Below are 17418 nucleotides of genomic sequence, written 5' to 3' on the forward strand. Positions count from 1 at the left end.
CTAGTTTACTTAGCCTAGTTATTACAGCACCAGGACTCCTTCTGGGCCCTCACTCCGGCTACTAGATGTTGCTATTGTGCGATGACTGTGACTCCCTCAGGGGCCCTGAGTGCCACTTCTGCAGTATCCCTAGTCCCTGCTGGCAGGGGGAGCAGAAGACCTGATGTGGGAAATAAACCCAGGTGCTCTGCATGAGAGTGCATAGCAACATCACTGAGCTACCAGGCTAGCCCTGGAAGAGCATTTTTTCTACTGCAGTTACAGACAAGCAAGGCGAGAGAAACAATATTCCACTGCTGCCACCAACAAGCTACCAGATGAATTTTCAAAGGAGCTATGCATGTAAAGGTAGCATACTGTCGAGGCAATTTTCAAAAGCCATTTACCCGCGTTGTGCACTTAACACAGGTAAAACTTATTGACAATTCAATGTCATATATTGCAGCAATTTTCAAAAGGCCACTTACTCAGGAAACGTGCATTACATATGTAAATGCTTTTGAAAATCAGGCCTTATGACTATAAAAAGTGCCATGATGGGCCAGACCGAGGTTCATCAAGCCCAGTGTCCTGCCTCTGAAGCGGCCAGTCTGGATCATAAGTACCTGGCAGCTAATCTAGATCATTTATTTAATCCTAGTAAAAGTACCAGAAATGTCTTCAGAATGGTGTAGGATTGATATGAAATTGCTAGAAATTATAGTGTCTTATATCCAAATGGGATTGCAGCATCCCAGTATATTTTACAGTTGTATCACTGCATATGTGTAGACAGAGCCACAGTACAGTTATAGGAAACCAGCTTTGCTACTAGTCTGAGTAGTTCAAGTGCATGAGACTTCCTGATAGGATAAAAGGGAAGGGAACAGAAATGTTTATCATATGTTCACAGATCACATGTTTTACTTATTTTTGACCCAATAATTTCCTTATCTTCCTTTTGGGCTTCCAAGACCAGCAGAACTGGCTTCTGCTGACTGATTACTACTACTACTTATCACTTTTCTAGTTCTGCTAGATGTACACAAGAGACGGCCCCTGCCACTTGCAGCCAACGTAACTTTACCTGTGGTGAAAGGAATCGTTCCCCGGGTGCGGCACTGGGGAGGGGCTGGCAAGTAAGCACTTACTTATGAAATTGCCTGCAGGAAAAGGAGGTGCAGATCTGTGCAGCTGCCTTTCCTGAGGCAGTTTTTCAAAGGGACAGCTTTCCTTTTGAAAACTTAAGCAAAGTCCACGGGTAAAAAAAATAATAAACAATGTGATGGACCACCAAGTGATTTCGTAGCTACCAACGACGCCGGTGGATGCAAATGTAGAGCTACCCTGCAGGTAAAGATATCTAGATATACATTCATATGTGTTCACGCAGCTGGCGTGCAAGAGGAATCCATTTTAAGGAAGAGGTCTAGATGTATTATGACCCATTAGCATTCACAAAAGATTCTGCAGTAGCCTCGTTTGTGACATTGACAAGATAACTCCCTCACCGCTACCTCCACCCCTAAAAGTACTTTTCTCTGGGATTTTGATATTGTTGTTTTTCAAGCATGCAGGAAGCAAAGTCAGCAAACAAATTGGATGGGATGCCCTGGTCTTGCACTACATTAAGGCTTGCTTTTGAAGAGGGATGTGTGCAGACAAGCTAACAAAAGCAGAGTATCTTCAGAAAGAAAAACATTTGGTTGGTCAAATAAAATGTCTCTTGCAGTCTGTCTGCTAATTTTCTTTCAGGTTCTCTGAGGGGAGTGACATGGTTACCACGTTGTTTTCATTTGTGTTGGAAGGCATGAGGAGATTGCAAAACTAGTTCTAAACACTTAGCAAATGCTTTCCCCCTTAAGGGAGGACAGAAGATTTATGAATACTTTTGGAGTGAAGAGGTGGTTTTTCTTGCTCTCTCTTTGCCTCCCTCTCTCTTGCTCTTTCTGAAGCCTCCTGCGTTTCTATGGAATTATGAAAGAGATTCTAGGCAGTGAAGCCACTGAGAAATAACTCAGGGGAAACAATGGGCCTGGCATTCCAAAGGTTTGCATTGCATTCTGGGAACTGTATCAGGGGGATTTGGTAGAAACTAGAGAGGCCAGGATGGGCACAGAGACAATGTTAGAACAAAGTCCTCAAACCACGCTTCTATCCACATTCACATTAAGTAATTCCAATCTGAACTCTTGAATTATAGCAATTTACGAAACAAGAAATATATATATATATGTAAACACACACACACTATCATAATTTAAACTAACACAAGTCATATAAACTAATATAAAAAATAATAAATAATTAGTACTACTCAAAATAATAATAAATCAAAAACACTGTTTTCTATCTTTGTTGTCTGAGTTTTTCTTCATATTACTCTTGGTCTCTCCTCTATTTCTAGATTGTCTGTCTTCTCCTGATTCATCCTGCTTTCCTCCCATATGTCTCTCTTTATCTTGCCTCCCTCTCTATCTGCCTCTGATTTCTCCTAGGACAAACAGGATGGTAGTCCTCATATGGGTGACATCACCGGATGGAGCCCGGCACGGAACTTTGATCTCAAAGATTCTAGAGCTTTCAGCATGCCCCACTGAGCGTGTGCAGCTGTAGTCATCACCCTGCCCCCTAGATAGAGTCCCACAGTTGCGTTTTTTTCCTCTGAGCTGTCATATCGTGGTTCTGAAGCTCGTATTATTTTTTATCAGAAAATGTTGTTTTTCACAATATTCAGCTTTGCACTCTTGTTACAGTTTGTAAGTGATTTTTTTCTAGAGCTGCAGCTTTTCTTTCTGGTAGTTTTATTCTTTTTTCCAACTGTCTGCTGGCCACATGGTGGGTTCTCCCTTGTTCAGTCTTGGCAGAGTCTTAAAAGAAAAGAAAAAACTGCTCCTGCAGGTTTTGTATTTGTGTCTTCTCTTTGCTCTGTTTTGTTTTTTTTTTCCACAGTGCTGACAAGACTAAACTATGCAGTCCGTCGGTGATCCATGTAGGCTGCTGAGCCTGGGGACTCGCCTGAGTTCTACCCGGGCTGGAGTTTCATGGCGGTTCACCGATTGCTCGGCATCGATGGATTCAGACGTTGAAAGGATTGAGGACCATGCCATTCCTGTGGGGGGAAGGGGGGATCTCATCCTCCCCACATCTCAGGAACTAATTTCCACGGGTGGGAGCCCTGGATGACGTTGCTTCTCCTCCTTGGAGAGAGGGTGAGCGGAGCCTGGGCTAGCAGCTTGCTGCCACACCTCGGTGCCAAGACCATGAAGGGTTACCCGTGCATAGCTGTGACCAGCGCACCGTTCATCCAATGCATCGATGTCAGGACCTTGGTACCATGGTCACTTTGATGCTGTCTGAAGTCCAGAATAACCCTCATTGCCATTGAGGTGTGTGACCACCCACGATGCCGTGGTGGCCTTCTGTGCTGTTGGCGTTGGTGGAACTGGAGACTTGCTGCACCAGTTTGGGCATCGAGGCCTTGGTGCGGCAGTGCTCTGTGCCGTGATGTGGCGAGCTTAATGACATGGTGCCTCAATGCACTCAATGACTCGAGACATTCAATGACTCTGTGCCGTGATGTGGTACACTTGATGTCATGATGCACTTGATATCACGGTGCCGTTGATGCACTCAATGCCACTGTGCCCTTGTTGCACTTGTTCGGGCACTCAATGCCTCTGTGCCTTCGGTGAACTCTATGCCTCTGTGTCCTTGATGCACTCGATGCCACAGTGCGTTTGATACACTTGATGCCACAATGCCTTTGATGCACTCGATGTAACGGTTCCTTCGGTGCACTTGATGCCTCTGTGCACTCGATGGCTCAGTGCACCAAATGCTTCAGTACCCTTGTGGCTCTCGATGCTTCTGTACCCTCACTGCACTCAGTGCTGTGGTGACCGTGGTACCATCGATGCCGCTGTGCTCTCGATGCCCATGGTGTTCTCGATGCTCGCAGGGCCCTCATAGCCAATCGAAGCACTTGATCCATCAAAGTGCGTGCATGGCTACCCTTGGGGCTGTCGAGGCTGAAGCAGGGGTAGGTCATCAATGCTGTTGAGGTGCATAACATCGATACTGAGCAGCCCTCGATGCCATCAAGGTGCATACCCTGTATGCCGTAGGTTGTTGAGTTGCACGGCCTCTGTGCCAACATGACCTCAGTGCCATCGTGATGTAGTGTTGCCCCAATACCATTGATGCCCTCAAGGCATCAAAGTGGGGGGGGGGGGCTACCAGAGAGGCCTTCAGACCACTGATGCCTCTCATTACTTCCTCGACTACCTCAAGCCCCACCAACCAGGCACCGTACTTACCATTGAGCTCCCTTGTTGCCCCTGTGACCATCGACTGCTGGGACTTTCTGAAGCCCCTGCATGACCCTGCAGTCCTTGGGGGGGGAGGGGGCAAGGATTCTTGGCCTCTTACGGATTGAGCGCAGAGGTAGCCATCTAATAAAGGCACCCTGGAGCATCTGTACGCAGTGGCCCGGTGCCCTCAGGGCTCCTGGGTGGTGTTACTACAGAGCACTTGGAAGCTCAGGGCTATCACAGTGTTGGGGGCCCTGCCAAGATGCCATACCATCAGTATTAATGGGTGCTAGCGAGGCTCTCGACAGCCGTAATGCTTGCAAGGGCATCTAGCTCGCAGCATTGACACCACCGGATAAATCGGAGAATTGCTTTTGGCACTGGCAGTCATCAGTGCCTTTTTGATATCGATGGTCTGTCGGGGGGGGGGGGGGGCTGTGGGGCCTCTCCCTGCAAATGCCCATGGTTCCTTTGGTCCATACCTTCGGGCATCGAGGCCCCCGGGTAGTCAATGTCTGTGGGCACCTGTGGCATCAGGATTGGCGATAATTACCGGCAAACTGCTTATAGATCGCAGGATGTGTCCGCAGTCCTCCATAAGCACCTGCGCTTGCCAGGGACTTCACTGCAGTCATTCCCTGTGGGATTTGCAGGCGAGCTGGTTCCGACGCAGTTCCGATGGCCTATCTCTTGGAGCGTTCTCAAGTACTGAAGGGGGTGACGCCATAGACTGCCACACTCCACCATGCCTTACCCAGAGCACCAGTGGTGCTGGGGACACCGTCGTCATGCTGTCCTTTCCACTCTGCTGCAGTTACTGTGGTGTTGACATGCAGCTTACGAGGTTGGGAGAGATAAGCATCTGTTCCAAGTGTCTCGAACTCTAGCAGGCAGCATTCTCTCTGGCTGTACAGTCCGTAGTTACATTAGAGTTCTGTCATCTTTTGGCATAGTCTCAGCCTCCGCATCAGTTTGTACTTCATAGCACCGAGGAGCGCTAGTAGAGGAGCTGCCATTACACACTTAATGCTTGGTCATGGGGCAGCATGTAACCACCAATTCTAGCATGTGGTTCTCGGTCCTCATTGGGGTGTGGGATTTCTCCCACAAGCATGGTGCTCAGGATCAGGGGTGTGCCACCCTCCCTGGTTGGGTTACCACTGCATGAGTCTGCCCAGTGTACTTCGCAGTGGAGGGCTTCCAGTTGCCCTCTGTTACCTAGGTGTTGGTGTGTGTGAGTGTGTGTGCATTGTCCCTCCAAGCAGTTACAACAGGTTGTGTTCCACAGCTGCAGGGCTGACCAAGGGGACTGCACTCCTGGTCAGATTCTGAGGTGAATGGACATCGCGAGAGTGGCTCGAGGGTCCTCTCCTCTCTCAGCAGAGGAATATGTCTTTCGCCATCTACCATGTTCTTGTTGAACAGTCCCTGGGGCTCTGTCCCTGAGCAATTGTTTTCTCTGATCCAGAGCCCTGATCCTCTGAATCAGCGCATCTCCTTGGAAGCCAGGGCGAGGGAGCAGCAGTGGTGGTCATTGGACCATCTTTAGCTGGGGCCCCTCTGAGAATTGCTGTGGCGACCTCCCCTACCTGAGGCTGGCTGCCTGTGGTGAGTGGGTCATGTCAGCACCTCAGCGAGCAATGATTGTGCTTCAACTCTCCTTCGGGGAGTTGCTAGGTCTTTCAGGATCGGGAGGCCACGATCCTGCTGCTTCCCTCTTCCCTCTGGAGGGGAGATTCAACTGGTTTCCAGGGCAACCCTTTCAGGTTCCCCTATGGAAACCCCACTGTGCACCCCTTTGAGGGATGTCTCTCTTTCCGTTCCCGAACAAGGGATGCCACTGCTCTGATTGGCGCCATTTCCAAGAGTAGTTGAGAGTATCACTCTCCCTTTGATGCTTTGAGACGTGGCATGTCTAACCTCGAGGGAGCCTGTCCAGTGTTGCTCCTTGGTGGCTCTCCAGGTTTCCCCCTGGTTCGGGATTTACTATAGTATCTGCTGGGCTCCGTGGGTGTCTTTCTTAAGGATCGCTATCATCGGTCATTCTTGCCTGCGGGACCCTCCTCTGTGAGGAGTGTTTCGGTCCTTCAGCTAGGTGATTGTGCCTTTCACCTTTTTCCATGGCAGAGGGAGTTGGGGGCCGAGTACCCTGCATGAGGAGTACTATCCTCTGCTCACAGTAGCGTGCAAGCTATTCTCCCCTCCGTTTTCAGGATCAGTCTGTCTGTGGGCAGAGCAATCCTGGGTCGTGCAATGTTGTCCATTGCTGGGCCACGTGCTCCTTTAGGTACTCTGTCCCCTGATCGCCTTGGGCCTCCCCTGATGCCCTTTGGGTTTCCAGGCTGGTAATACTATCAGGTTCTACTGGGGTTTGTGCTTGCGACTCTTTTTGGCTTCCCTTCTCCTGGTGGAGCCTTTGGGACTTCTTCCCAGGACAATCACTCTCAGTTTCCGCTGTTTCAAGAAGACTGAGCGCTCCATCTCAATGGGATACTTCTTGCTGTCTTCGGCAGTGAGTTGTTCTTTTGGGTTGATAGACAATCGAGCGACTTGTGCTTGGCTTGCCTGACGGTTCACCGGTCTGCCTCATTGTGTTCTTCACTCCTTCCAACTTCCACTTGGTTTGTCAGGGGAAGTGGAGATGAAGCTAAGAATCCCATGGTATCTCTTTGAATGCCTGCAGGGAGAGATACTGCCTTAGTTTTTTTTCTTATCCTCTGGGTTGCCCAAAGGGCCTTCCTGCTCCCCTTGCTATCCAGTGACAGGATAGATGAACCAGTTCTGGCAGGTGCTCTTGAGTGAGCTTCAGACCTATTTTATCTCCCTGCTGGGAAGCTTTGGGCTACAAGTCTGTTTCAGGGATTGTTCTCATCCCCTGAAACCCTTGAAGCTGTCCTGTACGGTCAGCTGGGTCTGATGCTTCTGCACGTAGTGTCTGCCCCAGGCCTTGCCGTGGTTTACAGCTTGTTCTTCAAGCGTGGTGTGGGTTTCTTCTGCCCATTCGGTCTACCAGCCATACCTGGGCACTCTTCTCCAGACCTTTGGCTGTCAATGGTCAACAGTCTCTTTCTGGAGGGCTCTCGTACCCCAGTTTGTTTTTTCAGTTGTTTTTTTCATACCAAAGAAACTGTGTGGTTTTCGTCCTAAAGTCTCTCTTGTTTACATTTCTGGGTCCTTCCTGTATCCAGGAGGATCTAGATCCACTGTTTTTGTCAGAAACCCTTGCTTTTATGTTATGAGGAGGACCCTACTATGTGCAAATACATCTCATTCATGCTTGTACTGTTTTCCATGATGCATTGTTGCTTCTGCTTGCACTCACATCACTCCCCTGCCTCAAGCATCCCTGCTACATATGAGAGTTTGTGTCTTAGTCTTTTTCTTGGCTTTCTTTGTAGAACCCAACTCTTCTCCAGCTTGCACCCCTGGTGGGTCGGCTGCCTTTCAGGCAAAGGAGGGAGTAGTGCTCCAGCACTATGCGGTTTACCACTTTGACCTGCTTGGACAGCCTGTAGCGTGGTATTCACCCATGTGTGAGGACTACCATCCTGCTTGTCCTAGGAGAAAGCAGAGTTGCTTAGCTGTAACAGGTGTTCTCTTAGGACATCAGGATGTTAGTCCTCACAAAACCTTCCCGCCTCCCCTGGGAAATGGTTTCTCCATATATTGGCTATATCATGGACTTGAGGGACTCTGAATACAGCTACACACGCTCAGTGGGGCATGCTGAAAGTTCTAGTATCTTTGAGATCAAAGTTCCGTGCCGGGCTCCATCCGGTGATGTCACCCATGTGTGAGGACTAACTTCCTGTGGTCCTAGAAGAACACCTGTTACAGATAAGTAACTCTGCTATCTCTTTCCTTCATTTCACTTTCTCCATCTCTACATCTATTTCTTCCCTCAATGTCTGCTTCTTCACATCTCTCCTTCTTTTCCAACTCTTTCTGTCTGACATCTTACTCCTCCAGTTCCATTCCTCACTCACATTGCCAATTCTTAGTTCTCAATATCCTCTCTTTTATGTCTTCATCTATCAATCCCTCTTCACTCTTCAGCTTCCTCAGCTTTCAAGCCCATTGATCTCACCTAGGCCTCCATCTCCCCTGTGTTTTTTAATCCTTTCTAACTCTCCTGCTTTCTTTCACCCTCTCTGTCTCTCAATGCTCCCAGCCCTCCATCACTCTTTCTTTCATCCCTTTAACTCTCTCTGTTCCTCACCCTGCTAGCCCAAATCTCTCCATCTCTGACCCCTTTATCCTGCTTTCCTTCAAGCCCTCAAATTCTGTCTAACCACTTCATCTCTCATCCCTCTGTTTCCCAGCTCTCTCCATCGCTCACCCCTCCCCCAACTCCCATCATCCTGGTTGTGTTCTCCCAAATCATCTTCATCAGCTTGCCCCCCCCCTCCCCCCCCATCACTCTAGCTTCTTCCCACTCTCCCTCTCCTTTCATCTCCCAAAATCTCCCTTGGGCTGCAGCAAAAGAGGGTAGACCAAGGGGCAACAACAGGAAGAGATCCACAGTTTCAACAGCAGGAGCAGTCTGAAGCCCTACCCTAGTGGATCCAGGAGGCAGTACCCCTTTCTCCTCCTTCACGAGCCCTGCGGCTCTGGCCCTGCAGTGGCAGCAGGAGCAGGAAGCCTTACAGCAGTGACAGTATGGAAGCAACTCGAGTGAGTGCAGACTAAGGTGCTGTCCCCACTTCCCTTCTAAAGAAGGGGTGTGGGGGGGAGGAGGAGGATAAGGAGGTGCCACAAGGGACCACAGCCATGCAGTCACTCATTCAAGCTCTTCCCATGCTGCCCCTGCCATGTGGCAGGGAGTGTGAGCAGTACAGTGTGGATGTGGCAGCTTGGATCTGAGCCACTATGACTGCTACCTCTATATCTGTCACTGCAAGGAGGGCTCCTCACCATTGTGGGAGAGTTTAATGTGGCCAAAATGGCTCCAGGAAAATTCTGGTTGCCGCATCTCAAAAAAGATATAATTGCGATAGAGAAGGTACAGAGAAGGGCTACCAAAATAAGGGGAATGGAACAGCTCCCCTATGAGGAAAGACTAAAGAGGTTAGGATTGTTCAGCTTGGAGAAGAGATGGCTGAGGGGGGATATGATAGAGGTGTTTAAAATCATGAGAGGTCTAGAATGGGTAGATGGGAATCGGTTATTTATGCTTTCGGATAATAGAAAGACTAGGGGACACTCCCTGAAGTTAGCATGGGGCACATTTAAAACTAATCAGAGAAAGTTCTTTTTCACTCAATGCACAATTAAACTCTGGAATTTGTTGCCAGAGGATGTGGTTAGTGCAGTTAGTATAGCTGTGTTTAAAAAAAGGATTGGATAAGTTCTTGGAGGAGAAGTCCATTACCTGCTATTAATTAAGTTGACTTAGAAAATAGCCACTGCTATTACTAGCAACGGTAACATGGGATAGACTTAGTTTTTGGGTACTTGCCAGGTTCTTATGGCCTGGATTGGCCACTGTTGGAAACAGGATGCTGGGCTTGATGGACCCTTGGTCTGACCCAGTATGGCATGTTCTTATGTTCGTAGGAAAGCCGGTGCCTTAACACACTTCATTTGGGTTGGGAGAATCACACACCTGCTGCACCGATAAATGCTCCATTCACCTTTTTAACCTGTGACCAAAATTAGTTCTATTCAATGTGTTTTAAGTTATGGAATCAATATGGGAAGGGCCCGAGATACTTGACAAGATGGCTTGAACGTTTTGGTGTAACTTTGCAGTACTGGATCTGTAAAGAACCACGAGCCAAGAGCTGAGAGGGAGGGCTAGAATGCCCACAGAGCTGCCCCTGCTGCAACTTGTTCCTAGGGAATTTGAAATGGAAATTACATCGATATTCTCTGGAGTAAACATCTCTTCTTGCTTGGGAAGGAATGGTTTTCCTGCTGCTGCTGCCACCTGGCTCTTTGCCACAGGAAGAGTGAGAACTCTTGAGCTTGAAGCGACGCGATGGTGCAATATATATATAAAATCAGGAATGGTAAGGAGAAAATAACACGGGCGCCATCTTTCATTCTGTCTCATAAAATTATAAGGGGGTGGGTGGGCAGGCTGAAAAACAAGTAGAAAATGCACTTGGTAATTTTTGTGGCCCAGCAGTTTCCTCCTGGTCCCTACTAGGGGCTTGAGTGTTATGAGCATTCAGTCACAGCCCCAATTTTGACTGCTTTTGCAGTTCAGCGCAGCTCGTGGAACAGCTATCCTCGGCCTCCGGGAACCTAGTTTGCGTGCACCTTAAACCTGGCCACTGTTGTGTGATGACTGGGGCCTCCCCTCGCCCAGGGACCATGAATATTGCTTCCACGGCATCCCCAGCCCTCGCTAGACCAATGAGCAGAAACCACATTCAAGAAATAAAACCCCGATTTCCTGCATGGCAGTGTGCAGCATTACCACTGAGGCGCTGGGCTGCTCCCAGAAAATGTGTGGTTAATGTGTGGTTAATTTGTGTGGACCCTATTTCCACATCACACTGTGGAAGGAAATAATATAACTGAGTTCAAACAGAGAATAGACAAATTTACAGACTAGGTCAATCATAGGTTATTATTCACAACAGTCATGGATCTATCTCCTCCTCCCCCATCAGGTTCAGTGCTTCCCTAAACCATGACAGCTGGGGACTGGAAGGGGATGAGATCACTTTACACACGCCCTTTTTCTTATACACTTCCTCTAATCATTTGGTCAGAGGCAGGAGGCTGGGTGTGATGGGCATCTGGCCTTCCCCAGGTTCACAAGTCATATGTTCTTTTACTCAAAATGTTGAAATGCCCATGTTCTCAGTGGAAGACGCTTGTAGTCTGGGGCTATAGTCAGAATCCGTTGCAGGCAAACACAGCAATCTGCTGCAGGGTTCACCTGCGATTGTCCCGCTCGGAAGATAAGTGAAAGGACTATTGCAGCTCTGCAGTCATTTTAACCAATGAGAGGCCTCTCCATTAATCTTACATTCTTTGGGAACATGAAAGACGTCTCTGCTTGCCGGTATAGTGATCCTTCTTTATACCAAACGGACTGAATGCAAGAAACTTCTTTGTTACAGCGAGGTTTTGTTATAGCATTTTCACTGCTAGAACAAATATGGGGCAGGTTTTATTTTGGGCAGCCATGACTAAAGTTTGTCAAAAGCAAGCTTTGGTATGCAATGTTTTGAGGACAAATTAATATTATTTCCTAGTTTGTTGTAGACGTTCCCATAAGTAGTTGTTATCACTTGCATTCCTGCTTATTTTATCGGTTCCGATGCATTGCTTTCCTCCCTTCCATGGCTTTACTTCATGCCAGGACACCACGGTTTCCCAGCTTCTGCCTGATATAGATCCACTTTCTTGGAAATCCCAGGGTGCAGCTTGCCCATATACCACGTGCTGTATGTATCTTGGGAACAGTATTGTACAAAACTCAGTTCCATTTGACCAGTTTTCTGCTTACTCTGTAAAGTTTCCTCCTGCCTTTGCTTGGTGGCAGGAGAGGGGAAAATATATTACAAGGTCTCCCTCCTGTCTCTCCTAAATCTCCCCTGTAAAAGCTGTCAAGCATTGATCCGGGTATCTCCTTTCCGTGAATGCGGTTTGGGGCCACTTTTGCAGGCTCTCTAGTTTCAGGCAGCTTCGGGCCTAGACGTCAGAGCCAGGAGTTATATCCGTGTCTTCTGCTTTCCATCCGTTGGTGCTAACCACCTCTGGCTTTGTCGTTGTGTTTTCTACAGCTTAGAAATGTAAGTCGTGGCTCAGAACGTGTGGAAGCTTGTGGACTGTGCTGCCTGTCTGAAAATATTCATGATAGATGCTTTCTTTGCACAAACCCTGTTCCTGTTAACAGTTTTTTTAATTGCATGCTGCTGTGCTATTTGAAATGCTCAAAACAGTGTTATTTTGTTAAACTATTGATTGTAGGAGAGAAGGCCAGTGGTAAAGAAGACATAAAGCAGTGTTACTTTACATTAACACTCTAGTGGGTCTGGTTTACAAGATATCCACAACGAATATGAATGAGATGTATTTGCACATAGTAGGGTCCTCCTCATAACATAAAAGCATAAGACGTGCCAGGCAGGGTCAGACCAATGGTCCGTCCAGCCCAGCATTGTGTCTCATAAAATGGCCAGTCTGGAAGTACCTGGCAAATCCCAATGTGAAAGTCTGTTTCATGTTGCTCTCCCCAAGAATTAAGAAATGGAAAAACCAACGTCTAGCTGGCATATAATTATGTATGGACTTGTCCTCCAGAAACATGTCCAAACCATTTTTAAACTTGGTTATACTGCTAGCCTTAACCACATTTTCTGGCAACAAGTTCCAAAGCTTAATTGTGCATTTCCTGAAAAATGCTTTTTTAAATTTATTTTAAATCTGCTCCCTCTTAGTTTCAGAGAGGTCAATATTCAAAAAAATACTCAGTGCTATTTAGCTGCATAAGTATAGCTTAGTTGGCTAAGTCATGGCCACTGAATATGCATCCACGTTCAGCGGCTGCCACTTAGCCACATAAGTCTCTCCATTGGGAAAACTGACCATTTAGACCTACTCTCTGTTTCCTTTTAACTAGTTACCAATCCACAATAGGACATTGCCTCTTATCCCCTGATTTTGTCATTTTCTGAAGAGTCTCTCCTGTGGGACTTTATCAAATGCGTTCTGAAAATCCAGATACATTGTATCAACTGGCTCACCCATATCCACGTGTTTGTTTACACCTTCAAGGAATTTATTTATTTATTTATTTATTTAAGGGTTTTTTCTATACCGAGGTATAGCTATCAGCCTTCACCCCGGTTTACAGTTACAACAACATATTACATTTAACAGTGAACTGAACAAGAAAACAGTGGAGACATCAAAACTAAGAATAAGTATTAAAAATTAAGGAATTAACAATCTTACAAGTAATATTAAGAAACATTTAGCACTAGGTATTCTAATAGATGGGTAAGGTATGACTTCCCTTTGCTAATGTTGGCTTTCTCCCATTAAGCCATGCCTGGCCCTATGCTCGGCAGTTCTGTTCATAACTATAGTTTCTTAGCTTCCTCCATTTTGACGGGCATTTATGTTAGGTTTACTGGTTTGTAGTTTCCTGGATCACCCTTTGAGCCCTTTTCAAAAATTGGTGTTGCATTGGCTACCCTCCAGTCTTCACGTACATTTGCAGATTTTCTAATGAGAGTTTACAGATTAATAGGCACAGATCGACAGTTTCATATTTAAGTTTTTCAGAACTCAGGGATGAATGCCTTCAGGTCCTGGTGATTTGTTGCTGTTAGCCTGTCAGTTTACTCTAATTCACCCTCTAGTTTAACAATAATTTGCATGACTCATTATCTGCAAAGAATGGTTCCAGTGTGAATATCTCCTCAACATCCTTTTCAATAAATACCGAAGCAAAGAATTTGTTTAGTTTATCCGCAAAGACTTTGTCTTCTCTAAACACCCCTGAGCCCTGTTATGATATGAGAGAAAATCTAAGGGAAAATTCTGCAAAAAAAAAAAGGCAAAGGGTGGGACTGTGGGAAAAGTCTGAACTTGCTCACAGACCTTGCCCTGGGACTCCCAGGCTTGTGCAGAAGCACAAACAAATGTCAGAAGTTGTGGCTGGGTTTTATTTTTCTTCTAGAAAGACTTAAAGCTCTAGAGGGGACCCGTAGGGATGTGAATCGTGTCCTCGATCGTCTTAACGATCGATTTCGGCTGGGAGGGGGAGGGAATCGTATTGTTGCCGTTTGGGGGGGTAAAATATCGTGAAAAATCGTGAAAAATCGTTGAAAAATCGAAAAATCAAATAACTTAAATAACCTGCGGGTCCAGCGGCGGTCCGGAACGGCAGCGGTCCGGAACGGGCTCCTGCTCCTGCATCTTGTCGTCTTCGGCCGGCGCCATTTTCCAAAATGGCGCCGAAAAATGGCGGCGGCCATAGACGAAAAAGATTGGACGGCAGGAGGTCCTTCCGGACCCCCGCTGGACTTTTGGCAAGTCTCGTGGGGGTCAGGAGGCCCCCCACAAGCTGGCCAAAAGTTCCTGGAGGTCCAGCGGGGGTCAGGGAGCGATTTCCCGCCGCGAATCGTTTTCGTACGGAAAATGGCGCCGGCCATACGCGTATGGCCGGCGCCATTTTCCATACGGAAAATGGCGCCGGCAGGAGATCGACTGCAGGAGGTCGTTCAGCGAGGCGCCGGAACCCTCGCTGAACGACCTCCTGCAGTCGATCTCCTGCCGGCGCCATTTTCCGTACGAAAACGATTCGCGGCGGGAAATCGCCGCGAATCGTTTTCGTACGGAAAATGGCGCCGGCAGGAGATCGACTGCAGGAGGTCGTTCAGCGAGGCGCCGGAACCCTCGCTGAACGACCTCCTGCAGTCGATCTCCTGCCGGCGCCATTTTCCGTACGAAAACGATTCGCGGCGGGAAATCGCTCCCTGACCCCCGCTGGACCTCCAGGAACTTTTGGCCAGCTTGTGGGGGGCCTCCTGACCCCCACGAGACTTGCCAAAAGTCCAGCGGGGGTCCGGAAGGACCTCCTGCCGTCCAATCTTTTTCGTCTATGGCCGCCGCCATTTTTCGGCGCCATTTTGGAAAATGGCGCCGGCCGAAGACGACAAGATGCAGGAGCAGGAGCCCGTTCCGGACCGCTGCCGTTCCGGACCGCCGCTGGACCCGCAGGTTATTTAAGTTATTTGGGGGGGGTTCGGGAGGGTGGGGGATTTAATTTAAAGGGTCGGGGGTGGGTTTTAGGGGGTTTTAGTGTGCCGGCTCACGATTCTAACGATTTATAACGATAAATCGTTAGAATCTGTATTGTATTGTGTTCCATAACGGTTTAAGACGATATTAAAATTATCGGACGATAATTTTAATCGTCCTAAAACGATTCACATCCCTACCCCACAGCCAGTCGGGTTTTCAGGTTATCTACCATGAGATAAACTAGAAAATACATTGAGGTTCAGGCGTCACGCGCCTAGCGTCACGCGCCGAAGGAGTGCGACAAAGGGGCCTGCCCCTTTCAGCGCCCCTTCGAGCGGCCCTCTCGAACGGCACCATAAATCTGACCTCACTCCTCATACCCCAAATTTTGCAGTTTACCTCTCGCCCACCAACTCGGTGAGAACTAGCCTTTGGTCATCCTCCCAAATCGCTGCTCAGACAAAAACAAAGGGTCAAAGAAGGAAGTGACCCTCCTGTTGGGGTAAGAGCCCTCCTTTTCTAGGCTATATCCCCCGACGCATGAACTTGCCACCTGTTCCTTCACAGATGTCTGTGCCCTCAAAAAATTGAAGTGTTTTGCCTATCATTGTGCTCCTCTCACTGTGCTCAAAAAGTGAAGTGTTTTGCCTATTATTGTGCTCCTCTCACTGTACTCAAAATTGAAGTTTTTACCTATTTTTATGCTTCTCTCCATCACCACAACTCAGCTGCACTAATCACCCAGTTATCCCTCATTATCCTTTCTTTTTCTTGTTTCCTTCTTTCCTTTCTCACACCTTTCTCACCCCTTTCTCACACCTCCTCCCAACACCCCATCCTTCTTTCCTTTCTCACACCTCCTCCCAACACCCCATCCTACAAAAATGCATCAGCACCAGATCTCCATCCTTAACTATAACAAACGCAGACCCATCATCCCCCTATACCCACGACACCACTCTCATATAAAAACTATTCTCCCTTCCATGATCGCCCCCCCTCTTACCCAAATTATTGGTCTTACTGCACTATCTCTTGTCCTCCTCAATGTCCAATCTCTAAACAAAAAGATACCCCTTCTCTGCAACCTACTCTCCGACCAAGACCCAGATATTTGTGCCTTAACAGAGACCTGGCTAAAGGATACCGACACTGTCCTCCTTAATCAGCTTCCTTCCGAAACATATGATACTTTCTCCATCCCCAGGCCAAAAAAGAAAGGAGGAGGTTTACTCTTAATCATAAAGAAAAAGTTCAACATGATTCTCCACTCTACTCCGCCCCCTCCGAAAATTGAAATAGGCCTTTTCAAATCCCCCTCTTTACAATTATGTCTCATATACGCCCCCCCAGGTACCCTACATAACAACCCCTCAACCCTTATAGAATACATTGCAACGAATATCTCCATTGACATTCCAGCCATCATACTTGGAGATTTCAACTTGCATGTTGATAGCTCCCCTCGCACCCCTTCTTGTGACGCTTTTCTTGATTCACTAAATGCTTTAGGATATAAGCAATCTATCCATTTTCCTACTCACAAGGCGGGCCATACCCTCGACCTTCTATTCACCAATGCCCTCATACAAACTGATCACCCTTCCCACACACCCATCCCCTGGTCAGATCATCACCTCATTGAAACCTCTCTTTCCATTAAGACACCCACCTGCCATGACAACACAAACATAACCATTCACTACAGAAAAAATTGCACAAGAGACGACCTTATATCGGCTCTCGCCAACAAACTTGACCACCTAGAGCTCACAAATGCAGACACAGCGCTTACCTCATGGTTTGACATCACCAATAGTATAGCCAACACCAACTGTCCCCTACAATCCAAAAGTGTCTGCCCACAAAACAACAAGAGTAAGAAACCATGGTATTCCCAAGAGTTAAAAAATCTCAAACAACTCCTTCGGAAATCTGAAAAGATCTGGCGCAAGGATCCCTCACAAATGCACCTGGCACAATTTAAATCCTCCCTAAATCTCTATAGTGACAAACTTAACAAGACAAAGCGAGACTTCTATGCCAACAAAATTCATCAATTCCAATACAACCCTAAAGTATTATACGATTACGTGAATTCTCTCACTAAAACAGCTACCCCTCACATCCCTGATGTAGTAGCCAAATCCAAATGTGAAGAACTTGCCACATTCTTCCAAACCAAAGTGGATAATTTGCTATCCAAGTTCTCTTCCTCTGCCAATCCTACCAACCACTTCGAATCTGACATCAATCAAACAAAAACCAGTAATTACACCAATGCCCTCTCCTCCCTAGACTGCACTTCATCATTAGAAATAGAAACCTTTATCAAGAAAGCCAAACCTTCCACCCATCCATCTGACACCATACCCACTAAACATCTTCTTACAATACCCAACATCATTGCCAA

The 17418-nt window shown here is 47.3% G+C and overlaps 1 protein-coding gene across 4 annotated transcripts in view; it reads left to right on the top strand.

Moving 5' to 3' along the window:
• The window catches only part of PKP3 (plakophilin 3), a 122644-nt gene that overhangs the window by 61374 nt on the left and 43852 nt on the right, over window positions 1–17418 (top strand). The gene's annotated exons all lie outside the window — the stretch shown is intronic.

Source organism: Rhinatrema bivittatum, chromosome 17 (assembly GCF_901001135.1).
Source record: "Rhinatrema bivittatum chromosome 17, aRhiBiv1.1, whole genome shotgun sequence".
Taxonomy (NCBI): Eukaryota; Metazoa; Chordata; class Amphibia; order Gymnophiona; family Rhinatrematidae; genus Rhinatrema; species Rhinatrema bivittatum.